Raw genomic sequence first — 19,875 nt, 5'->3', positions numbered from 1 at the left:
AAATCATTAAAGAGTCATAATTCTGGTTTTGGACACATTAAAAATTATATTTGCGGTTTGTGACATTAAAGAATTACAATCTGGTCATTCTACTATTCCCCAAGAATCAAAATTTATATGATACATCATTTATTAATTTAAAAGATATTACTCTTTAATAATTAGAAGATTTAGTATGATAATATCTAATTTAATATTTTAAGAACTTGAAAAAATTAAAGCTCAGAAATTAAACTTGAATTAACTTCTTATAAAATAAGTGCATTGAAAAGTACTATACTGAATTCTTTAATTGTTAATAAAAATCGACATAGACAGGACATGTTACATATCGCATTGGCAGATCCTGACATTAAAGTTCTCGTAACTTTCGTCAAACGTGTCGCGTCACGGCTTTCATTGTCAAAACTTCCTGCCGCGACTTGCATGTCAATTCAATTTCATGTTCAAGCGTTGAACAACACAATCCTCCACATTTTTCAAAATTTTTATTACGTTTCGACAGCGCGTATTATGCGAGCATGAATATTGATAGTTTGCGTTTACTAATTCTGAGTCGCAGTATTACAGCGATTATCGTAAATTTCTATTAATTCCGCCTCTATAAATATTAGCCTCAGTGGACAGACAATAATATTGCAGCGGTGTTCACAAATCGCAGTAAATTATTTAGTTTAATCATTTTATCCTGATTTCAATCAGGCAAGAAGCAGTTTATAAATCCCACAATGCTCGTGATTGTTTAATCGTATTTATGAGAAGTACTATATGGGAGATATATCGTATGACCCGCACCGTTGCTGATGCACCGACCGATTCATATCTTTCGCATTTAATTACGATCAGGTTACGTCTACCGCTGATTTGCTGAACGTGCCGATAAAGCTAACGGACAGGAAGGCGGATGATCAGAGAGACGGATACATTGAGCTGCTACCGAATAACCGGCAAATATTTGAGAATATACGACGTAAATTGGTAAGCAGGTATACGCAAGTGATGCCGATCGTACGACACAGCGAGGTGCAAACGGCACCATCGATATCTGTCAATTCTTGGTACCAATATCTGTACGAATACAAGACAATCGATTTGTCTACTTATACCGAGGATAAGATAGAGGCCTTAAAATATTTTTTGAAACTCTACACTGATGAGGTGTGCGATCAGGTAATATTACAAATTGATTTTACAGTACTTTAAATAATATATAATTAAAATATAGTTAAAACACAATAAAAATGTAATTATAATTAAAATATAATATGCTATAATGTAAATTTATTGACTTATTTACAACACTTTAAATATTGTATAATTAAAATACAGTTAAAACCTAATAATACATAATTACAATTATAATTGGGATATAATGTATGTTATCAATAACTTAATTACAAGATTAATTATAAAAGGATTTAACTATTTTTTTAAATTAGAACTTAAAAGGTAACGATATTTCTTATTTATCAACTATTTTGTCACAGGTTTTAATGAACTCCACGTGGGATATATATGCAAACGATTATGCAAATTTGGTGCGTAGTGAAAAGGATACGCAGGTACCTATACCTATAGGCTATGAAGAACATCAAAGCTACTACGACGGAAAGATCATTGTGGATAAGGTTATCAATGATCTCTGCTGGCATCCGTTCTGGACCGGAACGATGATAGCTGCTTATACGCAACATGCGAAGAGCGAGCATTTAATAGGTCCCAAAACTTATGATGAGGTATGGCAATTGCAAATTACTTCTAAAAATTGTATTTATTTTAATCATAAAATTGATGTAGCTAGCTTTTTCCATCGCAAAGAAAATTTTAATTATTAATGTAGAATATATTTTTCTATTGACAAAAAAAAACACACGCGTGTAATATAATTTTAATGTATTATGATTTACACAAAATTGTACGTTCTCATGAACAGGTATTTTTAGCTTGCGAGGGCAACAATAAAGTATTAATATGGTCTTTCGACGACTGTTTGTCACCTAAACTCATCCTTGAATGTCCACGAGAAGTGACATCCGTTTCGGTCTGTCCTATCGACAATAGCATCATTATAGGTGGCTGCATAAATGGCCAGGTGATTAAAATAGATTTTACTTTTTCCTCATCATATGTTTTTGTTTGTGAAATTAATCATTGACTGATAGCTGGATTTCTTGAGACCAATAGCTATTCATTAGTCTTCGAAGGTTATTCGTGTATATCCTTCATATTGCAAGGATGTACAAAACTATTGCTTTTTTACTGTCGTTTTTTACTATACTATATATATTCGGAAAGAATTTTTGATTATTCGATAGAGTATTGATAAAAAATGACAAAGTCGCAATCCTCGAAACACTGTTAAATATTAAAAAATTAAATTTAAACCAATTTCTTAAGTCAAATAATAATTTTTTATTTTTAACTTTCAAGTGTCAAAATTTTAGTACAAAAAACTTGATCAAAAAACAAATTAATCAATCTATTTTTTAATGATAAAATTACTTAGTTTCAAAGTAAATACGTTTATATTAAACGTGTATGCTTCATTAAATATTAAACTAAATTTAATTAATATTTAAGCACAAAGATCTACTTCAGATCAAATAGGAATTTTCTTATTTAATTAGATAAATTTAATATTTCTCTATTTAAATCTTTTAATCTTCATTGTTGAGTTTAACTCCATTATTTAATTAAATTAACGACATATTGAATAAGAGTAGCAAGGATCTATAGAAATGGTTGAAAATAACTCGAATTGGGTATAATTATGAATTTAACAGGATACGTCTTTTTCGAAGATTAAGAAGATTGAAAAAAAATTGGAAAATAATTCGGTAGTAAAAACGCGTATGAATTTAATATTTTCCTCATTTCGCAAACGAATAGCAATCCACCAATATCGATTAACCCGTTATTGCGATGCACCCCGAAGCATTCGCATTCGCTTGACACGTCATCCCCGCGAATGAATAACGCGACACGCGTGTGTACGTAAACAAATTCTTCCGACAGACGCGGCAATCCGATGGAACACGATCGGTATCAATCACGTATATCGAAAAACACATCGTGATGGTGCCGTGGATCCACCGGGTGTTCCCCAGCTTGTCACCGCGTGCCGCTCCCGTTTCGGACATGAAAATTCGAAAAGTACGTCGGCAATCATGGCGGACGCGAACAACAAACGTAACGCGAATATCGTATGCAAGCGGGATCACCTATCTCCATTAATCCATCGCGACGATTCTCTCGTTGCTCCACTTGGTGTTCCACAACGTTCTGGATATCAGATGACACCTAAAACGCACCCGTCAATCGAGCAATCAAGTCAATCATTGTGAAATATGCTGATTAAAAATGCGCAATAAATATGAATAATGCCGAGAAATGCATTATTCCTGCTCGTGAAAACCAAGTAAAAGAAACTGTGGATGTCCGAAAATATTAAACTTTTCATATATTTTTTCAAATAGATTGTTTCACAAAAATAACAACATAAAGTTCGATCAGTTTTATTCAGGCTTACATACTTCTATTATCGAAAAAAATAAAATTTAATTTCTTTTATTACAAAAAAAATATTTATTTTTATTGAGTTCGTTAGCGAATATTGTTTCATATTTCTAATTTTTATCAACGCTCTACTGTCTAAATTGAAAACTGCGTGCATTTTCTTAATTGCCCAACACTATTTGTAAGCTGAAATTAGCAAATTTTAGACAAGAAGAAGCGTCTGGGAAAATGTATGGGGAAAACATCTCGTTACAAGCTGCAACCGTGAAACTCAAAAGTCTAGATTATAGTAAAACGAGGAGAAGGAGGACGGGTGAACGACGATAAAATCCATCCATATCCTTGCCGTAGATCGCCATCTGGCACATTCCCGGCAAAATCGAGCAGGTGGAGATTGTGGTGACACAGACGAGCGCCCAAGTGAAGTACAGCAACGCGATGAAGAGCTTGATGACATGGATGCGCGAGACGACGTCGTTGATCAGTCCGACGGCGATGTCCTCCCTCAAGTACAGCCAGAAGGCGGGCATCACCCAAATAGTCTGGGTGCCCTCGCATCACAAGATCGACAAAAACGGCCGGATCTTGTCCTTGCCGGAAGACGCGCCCCTGGACGATCTAAGCTATCAGTTTGCAACCGCCTGCACGGACGGCACCGTCGCCTTTTGGGATCTTAAGTGAGTGTCGTCTTTGCTTGTCGATCTTTTAATATATAATATTTATGATTTAACGGATGTTCTTATTTCTTATGTATAACATTTTTAATTGTTAACAGTCTTAATTTACTAATAAGTATAATATTTGTTGTATCTAACACTAATGTACAGTAAAGTATAATGTACAGTAATATACAATTTCTCATGTATAGAAAAAGTATTTTATTTTATCTTAATGCTGCATTATACAGAAAATAAGTGCTTTTGTATTTACATAATATAAAGATTATATTAAATAAAAAAGGAATACGAAGTTGACAAAATATAATATAGCAGGAAAATTATAAAATGAAGAAGATCATAATTTTCCTATCATTTTGTATTTTATCAATTTCGTATTCCTTTTGGATTTAGTAATTCGATTATATTAGGTATGTAAATACAAAAGCACTTATTTCTTACGTAATGCGTTATTAAGATGGAATGAAATGCTTTTTTCATGTATTATATGGGAAAAGAGCTATTTTCAAATTGCTATATCTCAAAACTTTTTTCTTCACATGTTGCAAAATGAACTTAGACAATGTAATTTTCTCATATCTTTTTTACTTTCGTCCACTTAGTTTTCTATAAACATTTTAATTCTTCTTATTAAATACTGACGACTGACGATAAAAAATAGATGTTGTTGTTCATCATTTATAAGTACTTTTAATAATAAAAGTTTCATCAAAATCGGTGTATACATATCGGGTAATATTCCTTGTAAGTAAAATGAGTTTTTATTTAGATTTAATATTGAGGATTGACAGTATTATCAATGGTTTTATAAGAATTAGGGCGAATATTGACATTATTGATATTCTGTCGCGTTGCACGAGTAGTTCCATCGATTAAGGATTAAACGTGAAGGAACTAAACGTGACCTCCGAGGAGTCGCATCGAATTGATGTCGATTCGTCGAACGAATTTTCCTATGAACTACGGCGCCATTCGACTCACAAGAATAAAAACTAAAATATTCAACATAATATTCTCGATGTAGTGGAAGAGAATTGTTTACCTTATATTTCATTTTCGCAATACCTGGCACCGTCGTGTCAGTGAAAACGTCACGTCGTTTTTCTTAAAAATGCAAGAACACCTTGAATGTTGACTGACGTATGATCGACCAGACTCTCGATCTGAACCCAGCAATTGGTAACCAAGGTCCGAACCTATCGTATCTCCCGAGACTGGAAGTTAGCGACTTCGAATGTTCTGACTGGCGCGAAACTTGTCGCAAGCGAAACGTTAAAGAGCCGAGCTCCGTCTCTTGCCTTTCAAGTCCTTCGCTCCGGACGCGGGACGACGAACTGCCTTCCGCTTCCTCCTGCCTTCCATTCCCCGTCCATCCATCCTTCTCGAGAAACTCTCCCGAAACCGTAATGGTCCTGCGACTTGACTCACCGTCGCTCCTTGATTCTCCGAAGTTGGCGTTTATATGGTCCGAAAATGGATAGACCATCCCTCCATAATCGTTGATCGGTATTCAGTTCTCGCTCGCTCCTAACCATTCCCTTGCCGTAGTCCAGAGTAGTCCTCCGGACCTGCTAACTCCCAAGCACTCCTTGGCCTCGTCGATCTCTCTGCATGCTCAGTAGGGTGCGAGGGAGAGTCGCTCTTCATTTCGGCTGTGCCACAATGGCTATGTAGATGTTCCAATACTAGTGAATTGTTTCCTCACTTGATTCGAAATTGGTACGATATTTACGAGATTACACTCTATTCTAAGCCTCACTGAGAGAAACGAGCGTGTTTGCATGAAATTACACCGACAGAGATAAACTTCCGAACAAATAATAATTGATAAAAAATCTTATGATAAATTTACATTTAATAGTTGATTATAAAAGTTTCGTTTTTCTGTCGTACAAGATATTTGAATAAAAAATATACACATATAAAACAAGCGCTAATCTTCTAATTCTAATAACTATATAGATGAAAAATTTGTTAAATTACAGTATTAAATTTAACACATTTTACTTGTCTCAAACAATCCATCTAATTTTTCGTATTAATTTAACTTAATTTAATTTAATTGATTTCATGATACAAATGTAAAATGTTTTTTTACTGTGTCTCGTTTTTATTAACGAGAAAACGTTGAAATTTTTTTTTCCTGACGAAGAACGTTGATCTGAAAGGTGGGATCCTATGGAGAAAACTATTGAGCAAATTCGTACCGAACGAAAGAAGAAGATTCAACCAGATATTCAGGAATCCGTGACGCAGCCGGCATCGCCGTTCAAAATTCTTGATCGTGTCTTCAAGCCTCACTATTACCTCATGATTCAACATCCGGATGAGAATCGATATCTCGTGATAACGACTCTCAGCATGTACAATCCAAAGTTTCACAAGGAACAAGTTGAACCGTTCTCGATGACAAGAGACGATCCCACAATTAGAAAGTATTACAGACCCATAATCGAGAAGCCGGACTATGTCATGGAGCCGAAGATACTCATCGGTACTATCGAAGGTAAAAACGACTTACATAACATTTTCTTACTCAATTTCCGATCGTTGACAACAAGGTTGAGAGACAAGCGACACGGTTATACGAGTTTATTAATGCAATTTAGATGTGAGATTAAGTACAATTAATTATACTTGAATCTCCCTAAATAAGATTGATCTAATTTAATATTAATGGCAGTAAAAAGTGGATTAAAGCGTAAACGACGGCAACAGGTGATTTTGGTTGCGTAACGTGGACCGGCTACGAATTCACCGAAGTGGGCATGAATCGCGAAACGGCACGGTGGGTCTGGATAAAGAAGGTACACGACGGACCGGTTACGCACGTAGTCAGATCCAGATATTATCATCAGGTGGTGGTCACAATAGGAGGCAAGATCTTCGCCGTGTGGCGGGACGATTTCGCCAAACCGGTCATTTGCAAAAAATCCAACGTTGGGTAGGTGAAAAGTTCGCGCGGGATCATCTGACTAAAATAAACTGAACCTTCGCTTCCGCGTCAGAGTAAACTCCCGGGTGTTAAGTGATTCTCGTTGTGCAGAGAAGAGAGAATGCAACGAGCAACGAAAATAAAAAAAAGGAAAGAGAGGAAGAGAGTTGTTCGTCTTGAAATAAACACGAACACGAGCGAGAATTGCATGCGGAGAAATTACTTCTCAAGGAGTAACGTCAATATCGCGAGAGTTAACGAAACATGAATATACATAAACGCGGTAAACATACGGTTCGCGCAGGTTTTGTTCGCGTTTCATTCAGAATAAAAATAACGAGTACGAGCGCGCACAATAAATTGCCTCAGTGTACAGCATGTAATTGCGATGATAGCATTTCGTATTGCCCGACGTACAAGCATTGACGCGTAATGCCCGTCTGCTTGCTTGTTTCACGCGCATAGTTTTCGCTGGTAAAAGTCGAACTTTCGGTATGATCTGCATGATAATATGATTATAAGTTACATTTACAGCCTGTGCGCTCTACTATTACGTTAATGAAAGCCCGCGTGTTTTACTATTTCGTATTAATGAAAACTATTTTCGATGTATGGTCGCACACGACCTGACTCAACAATCGTTATCGGATGTTGTCTAGTACGTCTATACTTTCGCGATTCTAACACTCGACAGATAGTTTATTCCGTCTCATTAACTCTATATAGTTTTAATTATTTTAGAGAGACAGCGACACACATCTTCCATTTAAAATTATCTCAAGTAAAAAAATCAGTTCTCAAGTAACAAAAAATTTAGTTGTATAATTTTGTATTTAATTAAATTAACGAGTATTTATTAAAAAAAAACAAACTCTGAACTATTATAGCTATATTTTATTAAATACCAAGAAGTAATAATTAATATTCATAGATAAATAACTATCTTAGCTTTCATACAAAAGCTTTAAGATGCTTCGCTTTATCAATGTAAAAAGCAGGAAATCAGGAAACAGCATTGATTTAATGCTGACCAGCATCACTATTGTCTTTAACCAAATGCAGCTACTCGGCGTGCTCATGGGGAACTATACGTCCGACTGTTTTGATTTTGGGGCGAATAGACGGTACCATAGAAATTTGGGATTTCGAAGTCAAGAGTCACGAGCCAAGCTTCATGCAGAGTCTGTCTGGACGGGTAATTACAGGCATCTATACTCACGAGTTACCGCTGGAACCGCAGTGTATTGGATTTTGCGACTTCAATGGCTCCTTAAGAACGTTCACGGCGCCGCGTGTCTTACTGACATACGACGTGGGCGACGTCGAGTGGATGAAAAAGTTCATCGACCGACAGGTTCAAAGGGTAAGATAAAAAGGAGCGTGACAGCGATATATCTAGAATGATATCGATTAAACGTCTGAACGAAATAACTTGAGATTTATAATATCAAAAGCAAAATGTTTTTATTAAATAAAAGGATTGTATTATATATTTAAAAAAATAGTATAATTGTTAGTTATCGAATCCGTAAAAATTAACTAAGTTTCATTACATAAAAAGAAAATTTTACTAAAGTATTTAAAAATTTAGATAGATACGGATCTGAAAATAATTTTGTTGGACTATGAAAATAATTATGTAGAAAATTCATGATCAATGCATGAAAAAGAGCATTGCTGAAAAAGTTTTGATTAATTTAAGCGTCCTACAAAATTATTTTGATAGTCCAAAAAATTATTCTCAGATCTATATCTAGCTAAATTTTCAAATATTTCAGTAAAACCATTCTTTCCGTGTAGCAATGATATATTTTCATTTGATACAAGAACGTCGTTTCACACAGCATAAATCCCATAATTTCACAACGTTACAAACAACATGTGTTACATTTATGTTATTGAGTGTAAAATTATAACGTTGATGTTATTTCTAGTTGGTGTTTATTGAGATGTAAATTTCAATGCGTATACATATTTACTCGCTTCATAAAACTTTATACTTTTATAAGACGGAAATATATCGGAACTTAATGGAAATCGTGTTTGTAAAAAATCTTTCTTTCTTTACGATGTTACTTTTATAGTAACTTATCGTAAATTTTACTGCTAACAATAATACAAATTTTTTCGTATCTTGTATCCGTATATGATTGTCTATTTTCATATATGATTAGATAACCGAGTTTCGAGCCTGGCAAGAATCATGGTGTGAATCAAATCTCGAGGAGATCTTGATGAAGAAGAATCTCAAAAAAATGAAAGAAGAGAAAAAGCGTCTGGAGGCTGAGGAGAAGATTAAAGTTGACACGATCGATGTGGTGGCTCGTGTAACTACACCTACAAAACCTGTGGTATACCTGTGGATCAATTTAATATTCCACGTTAATAAATAATTCAATGACTTTCGTTCTATTCATAGCGCCGCTTCGGGCGGCAGTTCGCACTACATAATCGCACCTGAGCGAATCGAACGTTTACAGCCGTGTAAATAACGGTGCCTTTCGTGAATTCCTGGTGCTAGTCGATTCAGTCGGGCACATCCAGAGCAGAGAAAAGGAAACCGATCTTTCTTCTTTTACTAAGTTAATTTCGTACTATTCATAGCATCGGAAGCCCTGGCAATTCATCGAGGAAGCCAGGGAACGGTGGACGTCAATGGAAGCAAAGCGCATGCAACGAGTGATCCTGGAGAAAAAAGGGCTCAAAAAGGACGTCCTCGAGAGGCAGCGCGCGCCGCTTCTTAGATTGCGACAGGAAGCGAGGACAAAGAAGCATAAGATACGCGAGATCCTGAGTCTGCAGGACAAGATCTTTGAGGAAACCGTCATGTTCCTCTTCCCGGAGCAGCAGGAGCGCAGAGAAACTTTGTTGCCGCCTTTGCCATTCTCTGCGGCCGACAGACGCTTAACGATCGACGAGTTCATTAAGGGGGAAACCGCTCTTCGAAAAAAAGTACGTCAAGGGAAACAATTAATCTTACGACCATCCTTTGCAAATAATTAGCACGGTATTGTACATAAATAATACAAAAAACACTCGCTCAAATAAAATGTACATTCGTAAAACGATGTGTATACAATATCGATGTGATAGCGCACAAACAATTAAATGTATTGTAGTGCATATTTTAGAGACTATGTAAAACGAAAAATATCATTTTTTTTTTATATTGTTTATGTCTCTTCTTTATAATATTATTCCATTTTTATATATATATTTGCGCTGTTTCACTAATCAGTTTTTATTTATTTCTTCATTTTTTATTTATTTATTTTTCTATTAAAAAATATTGTCCAAAACTGTCTCTAATATGTCATTAAAATAAAAGTTAATTATAACTTTTATTTTAAAAAAAGGTGTACATATAAAAGCACGACTGGAATCTTTCCATTTTAAAGAAATATTTAACATTTTAATAATAAATATATAAATACAAAAATGAAAAGATGAGCAAGAAAGAATGTTAGTTCAAAGTTACCTATGATATATCTTTAACTTGGACTTTTTTCACATGAAACTTCTGTATATTAAAATATTTAGCTTTCAACACAAGTGTGCGAACAACATTAGACGCTAATTATTTTTTCTGTAAAAAGGAAGTTTTTGCTGATTCTGAGGAAGAAATTATATACAATTTTATGGAAGTACAAGCCGAGGTTTTGGCCAAATTAAAGAGCAAGCCTTTCAAACGCACGTTCGACTGGCGCAAAGTACTCGCGCAACGAAAGTCGAGGAGAAGATCGATGGACATCGAACTCAAGAAGTTAAACAGACTGAAGAAGACGTTCAAAGTGGACGGTGCTGTAAACGATGCATCACGTCTTGTCGACAACGTATAAAAGATGTATGAAGATACAGCTCTGTTTTACATTTTGATTTGTGTTTTGTTAATTTCTGAGATACCAGATTTGTAACTCAGATTTATGTGAATTTGTTTTTCACTCGTTATATTTACGAAGAGAAGAGAATTCTCTGGACAGAAGATTAATTTGATGTGCTAAACAGCATGACATAGCAATTTCTGTATCAATTTATTTTCCAGTTGCACGATGCTAAAAGTTCGAACGCGCAACAACCATTTTTGATAAGTTTAGGTAACTACATACGATGTATCATAATTTTGTAGTGTTGTTCCACGAATCTACAGTCATAATACATTTTAACAGAGCTACAGCCATTTTTCTTTCTAGAAATGCCTTTGTGACTCTAAAATTACATCCATAATTTTGATTGCATTTCTGATAATGCATGTCCTAATATAATAGTATTGTTGGAAAATGAAACTACGTATCCTCGTGAGTGTCGTATAAGTTTATTTTTAGGAGTTCCTTTTAATCCCTTTAATCAGTACCGCTACATTACTTGCGACTAATGGCCACCTTTGAAACAAATAAAGCTCAGAGTCTGCAAATATAATTTAATTTTGTGAGTTTATCGAATAAAAGTATCATATAAGGAAAGAACAAGGTATTGCTATTAATTCTTTTATCACTATATCTAAAGGGAAAAGAATACATACAAAGATATATTTTTATATACCTTTGAGTATCCCAGGATCTGAAATGTGCATGTCATCACGATAATTGAATATCTATAAACAGAAGACATATATGACAGGGAAAGAATAGAACGACTGGATAAGATAAGGAATTGTAATATTTTTGTCGCGAATCTTAACTTATTGCACATGGAAATTCAACTTCATATCATCAATCTTAAAGTAACTTTAAGAAAGGAAATTATAAATGCATCTTATTACAATAATTTTAAGAGTACATCATTTATATTTTCTAGTTTATTTGTAACAATCTGATAATACTCATACACTGCAATGAACATGTACGAAGTAATTACAGTAATGAGACGGGTAAAAGGGGAAATGTGGCAGTTAACGGAGACTGACGATCTTCGCTTCGGCGATAAAAGTGACGTAAAGGAATGTCTGGGAGCAGAGAAGGGATGAAAGGATGGAAAGTAGGAGTTGGCAGCACACTCGACGATTTTTCATAATTAAAGCGGATTAAAACTCAGCAGCGGGACCGTAAATGAATTTGAAATTTCAAACTAGGTATGCTCTTCTTCTGCTTCTCCGTCGCGTTCCCGCCCTCCTTTTGTCATTCTTTCCCGTCATAAACGGATCTGCGAGGGACTGTGGTCACCGTGGCGCAACTTGTATGCCGAGTTTATCTGTTTTTATTTCCCCGGAGTAGCACACTTCTCCGATTTAATTTACTGTCTACTCCTTTGGCACGAATGATACTTTCAACCTTTAAACACACAGAAAGAACAGTTTTGCTGGAGGATCTAAAAATTTAGCTAGATATAATGAATCCGAAAATAAATTTTATTGACCATCAAAATAATTATGTAGAACACTCAAGATTATAGTTGCTACAATAAATGAATAAATAAATAATCTTAACTTTGCCCTACTTATTGACTTACCCACATTGTCAAAAATATTTTGTAAAATTATTTATCACGTTTAAACATCCTACATAATTATTTTGATATTCCAAAATTTAAATCTGTATCTAACTTTTAGATACTCCAACAGAATAATTCTTTCCGTATAGACAGGAATACTCGCGATACATTTGAAAATTACCTGACAATTGGAATTAGTTGAACATGAAAGCACGGAGTGTACTCTAAAGTAATATCTGTAATTGTGAATTTCTACACAGTGTAAAAGCTTATATCGCTATTGTTCAACTGCACATTGTGTAAAAGCTTACAATGCTATTACTCAAAAGTTGGTGCAGCTCTAAACAAAATAGATATGTGAGCACACATTTAAAAAAAAATGTTCTCAGTTATCAATGTTGCGATATTTTTTTTCAATATTTTATCTACCTATACCCTGTTTTTCTACATTTGTATCGATACGCAAGATAGCTGGGTTTAGCAACCTATGTGCAATGTTTGAAATATTGTAGCAACGGGATGAGTGGGTAAAGGATGAAAGCGGTTTTCGACCGAGGTCGAAAACAGTTTTGTATGGGGTGGGGACAAGTTGTAATTATTCAAAATAACGATGCTTTGTTCTGATCCGTGTGTCAGACGTCGCGGGATGTCGACTCTCATTTCGCCCAACCCTTCCATCGCCACGTAATTTTACCGTTAAAAGGTGAGTCTGCACGTACTTCCCTAATGACGATAATGACCGTATAAAAATTTACGCCGCGGGTGAAAAACAAAGAGCAACAAAAGGAGTCTGACCTGACAAGGAATAAAAAGATGATTTTCCTCCACTTATATCTACACATGCAGTTTCATAGATATCTATTAAGGATCATATCTCAAAGCATTATTAGAAATATAAAAATTTCATAGATTAATTTATAATAACATATCAATTAATTTAAAATGATTATCAAGAATTTGAAACACCGCATAATATAATTTTAGATGCTGAGTGTGAATATTCAAAAATTATATTCATCACACAAATTGGAGATCCAATTTTTTATATTAATTTAACACGAGATGAATATATAATATTAGACAGTAATATACACAAATATTATATAAAAATTAACATAAAAAATTACTTGAAAATAAATTGTAAAAAACATATTATTATCCTTTTATGTTACTAGACTTTTAATCTAAATACAAAATGTTTTTATTGTGTATTCTCAATATGTAACCAAAGGGAATAAAAGAATAGGAACAAGATTTCTAATTATTTTTATGTACATGTAAATTTTATAATAATCTCGGAAGATTAGTATCTAGAGATATACGAATTTTCCTCGATAACTCTTACTAGGCGAAGGTGAGGAAAACGACGAGAAAAAATGGAACGCGAATCAGAAGAATAAGTTAATAAATAGCAACGGATTATTACCGAAATGTAGGAGTCGGAACATGGCTGCCGGGCACGTGGCAAGTTTCCGAAACTATCCGCACGACCTTCTGCAACTGACTATCGCCTTATTGCCTAAGTTCGGAACATCCCAGAGGGTGGGTCACGTTCGTTCCTGCGTACAAGTGTTTCTCTATTTTTCTCGCGACACGAGCTCTACGCTTGCTTCCACCTTCTCTCTTTTCTACTTCTTGTGCTCTTCCTTTTTGGAATTCGCTTTGTCCTGAACGATCAAAGTTTTCCCCGGGCCGATCATGAACAGTATGCGCCGTGCGGGACGATCGTTTTCGCAACTTTTCTCCCACGTCGCTTCCTTCCGGCCTCGAGCATTCGGTTCGTTTATCCAACTGAAAATCATCGACAATGCGCGGAACATTCGACATTAGTTCAAATCTCACATTCGTAAAATCCATTGGGCGATTAAACAACCGGATGTTACGTACATATTCTACTCTACTGCGTCAGAAAAATAAATCGGAGAAAAATTGGCAAGAGAACATAGCCATATACATATGTGATAGTAAAAATTCTTCTCTTACACGATCAGTGTGATGTATGCGATGACGAATCGGCTGATACATCACACTACTTGATTTGATTACGTAAGAAAATGCGTTTGTTTCATTTCTTTGAGTGTCATGTTATATGTTTATCCATTTACGTACATTTCCTTTATTATTTGCAGTCGCTCATGTATGTACCTTGTACAAATATTTTATAAATGCTCTTAACAAAACCATCTTCTGCAAATGTTAAATTCTTATATTTTCCTTTGTAATTTTTGCTGGAGCAAATTCACAATGTGGCTACTGAAAACGATTAGATGTTGTCGCAACTCAGATTACAAAAAAATGAACCTATTTGATTTCTATGAAATGTCTTTCAATTTTGTAATATCATACAAAATTTACCATTCTTATCTAAGAACATAAAGAATCCAACATTAATTTTCAAAGATAAATTACTAAATATAGCGCAATAATTTGAAAACATAGAATTATTATTTTTATTAACACCAAAGAAAAATGAAAAAATTATGAGTGTAATATTAATCTACTTTTTTGTATATGTACATACATTGTAATGCACTTAATTTTGTAGCGAAATAGCAGCATTTTATATTCTTAGCGCGGAAATGCAAGAAAGTATTGTCATCTGATTTTAGAATGACGTTAGATGATGTTAAATGGTCTCTTTTTTCTCATATATAAAAACGGGCGATGAATGTGGAAAAAAAGAGTGGCTTCTTCCGTCGCGCAGTAATATCGACGCTGACAGTGCGACAGGCGCGAGGCACTTTTAATTCTCTGCCAATTAATCTCTCTCAAATCCATGAATTAGTCCCGGTTCGGGAACCACAGCTGTTCGTGGACGGGAGCGTGCGAGAGGAGGCTTTTCGGCGATACCGTCGCGCCAGTATAACGCGAGTGATAACGAGGCTCGTAAAATTGCTACGGTGAACGATGGGCGCGTCGATTATTGACGCAGCTGGGATTTGCCCGATACCAAAATCCGGTATAAAAACCGTCGACCGTTCTGTTCACTTCGTCCGGTATTTACTCCGGCGGATCAATTTTTAACAATACTCTTCGTGAATCGGTAACGAGAGATGTAGCTCGTTACAAGAAGAAAAAAAGTGTATCATCGATTATACTGAACGATTACATCGATTCCCCTTCCTCCGATATTTTACGGTTTCTGTCGTGACAATTGGAATTTCCCGCAAAAATATTGTGGCAGCATCCTTGCAAAAAATTGCGGTACGACGTGCTTTCTTTTGACACTTGACAAAGGCTTGCTGTCCGTTCAATTTTATTTATAGATAACGTGTATGATTTATAAATAACATGTACGATTTAATTGTTTTCTCCAGCAATTAAAATATATATTTCATATTTTGATCATGAATTTTGATAGATAAATCTATATCTGAAAAAAAAATAAAATAAAATACAGAGTAAAATATAATCCGATTTTTATGATGATAAAATCACATTGTTAAAACTTTTGATAAGTATATCAGAATTTTTCAGCCTTTATATAATCCGAAACAAAAAGACTTCTATGGCTGATGAAAAAAATTATTTGATAACGTAATTATATCTTATATATTTAAAGGAAAGTTATCGTTTTCACACTTTATTTTTGTGTTCTATCGATTTTATTATTGTATTCAATAAATTAATAATAATCTAATTTTTTCTGCCAACCTTTCAATCAGTCTAGAAGAGATCAATTATATATAATATATATATAAGGTACATATTCATACTATAAAAAAAAAAATTTTTAATTATACCAAATTATTGCAAAATTTAAAATAGATGACGTTAAAAATGTTAATTTTTTTTTTACTCTTGACATGTTCTTATATTATTATAAAAATTATTTCATGTTAATTATTTTAAATGGTAAATTTTATTTAGATTCAGACTGTAGCTTGAGTGTTTCTGCACGGTGTTGACATAGAAGCTTGATATTAACCTCAGTATCTAGTTGTCACTTCGCCTGGATCATTAACATTTCACACGTATCGTAGCAGCAATTAACTCTCCAAACGAGCTCTATAATTAATGAAGAGGGATGAAGGAATTGCACTGGCTTCACTCCTCTACGCAATCGACCATGGAAAAGATTAAGAGCTCGGTCGCACCCTTCTGCGGATTTCCATGATTTCCTTAAATACAATCAGCCTGCACATTTGTCTTACAGTCAACACCGAGATAAATTATTAACTTTTTCGGTGCCATTTTTAATATAAGTGTTGTATAAGTTATTGTACATAAACAGTTATATTAAAGAAATCATGTGTAATATTAATAGAAGATAAATGTGAAAAACGACATATTTTTAAAAAGGAAATTGAATATGTGCGTGTATTTTCTATTTTATATGTACATAGAGGATAGACAAAATGTTTTATTATTAAGAATTGGCCTACTATTTATTTTCAATACGCATTCTATCCTTACATCATAGGAATAATTATACATTGCATGACTAATTATCAATGGAATTATATACTATCTTTTTAGAACATCTTATAATACTTATGTAGGTAAATGATATTAGAGAAGGAAATTTACTTCTCATTCTATTGTCTAAAATTGCTTTCTCTATAAACAGAGCTGTATTCTAAATCCTCTATTAATAATGATTTATTAATAATGATTTTTTATCTGAGCGATACAATAAAAAAATTGACAAATTCATTGACAAATTAATACGAGTAATTTTTGAAAGTTTACACTGTATATTAGCTATGCAAAGAAAAATAGAAAAAAATGATGAAATGCTATTTGTCAACTTGCTGCAATAGAATGAATAATCGTCACGAGTTATTAATTTTTATTATTAAAAAGATTAAAAGCTGCACTGTCCCAACATGTAATTCGCGAATATGTTATGTCACGTTGATCCTCCTTTAGAACGTGACCTAGCACCAACTAGTAGCAGCAACCTAATTAATTCCAGACGCGAAAAAGATTATTTAGGGAAGAGTGACATTGAACGTGCCTCGCGCTTAAATAAGATGAATCTCAGATTTACGAAAGTGGCAAACGCAATATTTCAGCGATAGCGGGCTACCTCATTTTCTCATTGTCTCTATTAACTACCAGACACAGCCCGGAAATTTATAACTTGGGAGGGAAAAGAAGCCGCCTGACGGGAAGAGGGGGAGGTGGTCGTGCCCGCTCGCTCGGCGACATCTTTTTTCTTAATTCATTTGCCGGGGATTATTCATCAGCCATTACGAGACGCGAAGCGGCGTAAAACCGTGAAGAAGGTGACGAAGTGTGCCGTCGCGATTGCCTTTCTACATTTCGAATGGGAATTTTACGGCGAGCGACGCGCGACTTTGACGAGAAGAAAGAGGAAGAGGTAGAGAAAAGAGAGAGAGAGAGAGAGAGAGAGAGAAACGAGAAAGAAAAGGAGGAATAGGAGGGCCTTTCGAATTGTTAATGCGCGAGAAGCTGTCTCGACTTCTTTCCATTAACTTTAGTAACTATGTAGCTGAAGATGTACTGTACCTGAAGAAAACCGTCTCTCTCTCTCTCTCTCTCTCTCCCTTTTTCCCTCTCTTTCACCCTCTCGATTTCATGCATCCTCCATCTACCATTCTTACTCTCGTCTTCGTTATCCTTAATCTCGTTTGCACGGTAACTCGTGCCAAGGACGTTAGATAGGACGATACGATATCACGAAAGACCATCTGTACCGTTGCACTTGATCGACGTTGCAATGCTAATGCAATAAAGCTAAAAGTTGGACAAGAAGAGTGCTCCTCTGGTCGATTATAATGATGAAAGAAATGTTATACGCCACGTTCCGCCAATTCGTTTTACTGTACATATGATATATAGGTGATTACCCTGCATCGGCATTGATTCTTATAAACAATTAACAACGACACCGACAATTCAAAATAAAAAATTCTTGTATTACGAAGACGAAGATATAATGCATAAACTTTAATAACATCAATTATAATTAATTAATATTTTAAAAACTGTTGCATATACATATATCGAAGATGCATGTTTAATCCTATTATGTTATCAATGCTTATTTAAGTTTAAATAATTTTCAATCTTATACTATACGTCGCTAAATATATCTACTAATATATATAAATAAAAAAATACAACAAATAAATATTTAATTTAATTAATTTAATAAAAAAAGAAATTTAAAATAATTTAAGTTTAGTACTGTATAAAGTATTGTCTTTTTAAGCATGTTTTGATATCATACATGTTGCTGTTGAGATACATTTGATAATGGCAATTAAAGTTGTTGAAAATCATCTAAATTTAAAAAAAATAAATGCTTACAAAAAATTAATATTGAATATTATCCCTATATGGTTATCTCGTGTCCCTGTCATTTTAAACCTTAAAAATTTTTAGACGACCCTTTTATTTAGTGGTAGAGGAAAGACTCCTATTATGAGATACCGAGTTCATTTTGGACAAATGCTAAAGGTCTATGAGCAAAATTTAAAAAAATAATAAGTCATTTTGAAAAGAATTTAAGATAACGTTATATAAAATTTAATTCAAATTCCATTTTTTTTAAATTAAAGAAATGTAAAAAGTGAGCAAATCACAAAGTCAAAAAATTATGCTTCTAATATAAGATGCCTCGAGAAATCGATAGTAAAACGCAAAATATATCAGTATTGCAAAATTAAAAATTTTCATGTTTCTAAAATGCAAATAAACACAGTCAGAGTGCGTGAAAAATAAGCATGCTATGGATTATACCAAGAACTCGTCTTCAGGTAGTTGGAATCAGGCATCGCAAAAATAGGCACTCGACATTCATTCCGGTTATCCTTTTTATTATTACAATAACATTTACTCTTTAGCAACAATTTTCAATATAACATAAAAGCATGGGTTATTTCATATTAAAAATATCCTGGATATCTCATATTATGATTTCCATGCCTTATGGTTTCACGATCATCAAATTTAACTTCTGTAATTAAATAATTTAATCCCCCGTAATTCATATCCCGTATTTTTCTATTATATTAGTATTTTACTCAATCACTACATGAAGAATTTATTGGCAAATATTTATTTATTAAATAATAAACAAGATTTAAAGGCTCATCTCAATAAAACTTGAAGACATCCAAATTCTAAAATCTTTTTTTACAATAACTACAGGCATAATCTAATAATGAATTTTCTACTAAATAGTTTTCAATCTAAGAGCAATAAATTCATGGCAGAACCAATAGATAGTGTTTATTAGTTTAGCAGAAACGCCGCTATCTTATATTAGGCACCTATTTCATAATAGAGGGCTTCTTCTATAAATAGTGTCTTTTTCTAAAAAAAAACTTCAGTACAATAGAGATATGA

Source organism: Acromyrmex echinatior, chromosome 8 (assembly GCF_024713525.1).
Source record: "Acromyrmex echinatior isolate Ae372 chromosome 8, ASM2471352v2, whole genome shotgun sequence".
NCBI classification, from domain to species: domain Eukaryota; kingdom Metazoa; phylum Arthropoda; class Insecta; order Hymenoptera; family Formicidae; genus Acromyrmex; species Acromyrmex echinatior.
This window is presented reverse-complemented; position numbering follows the sequence as displayed.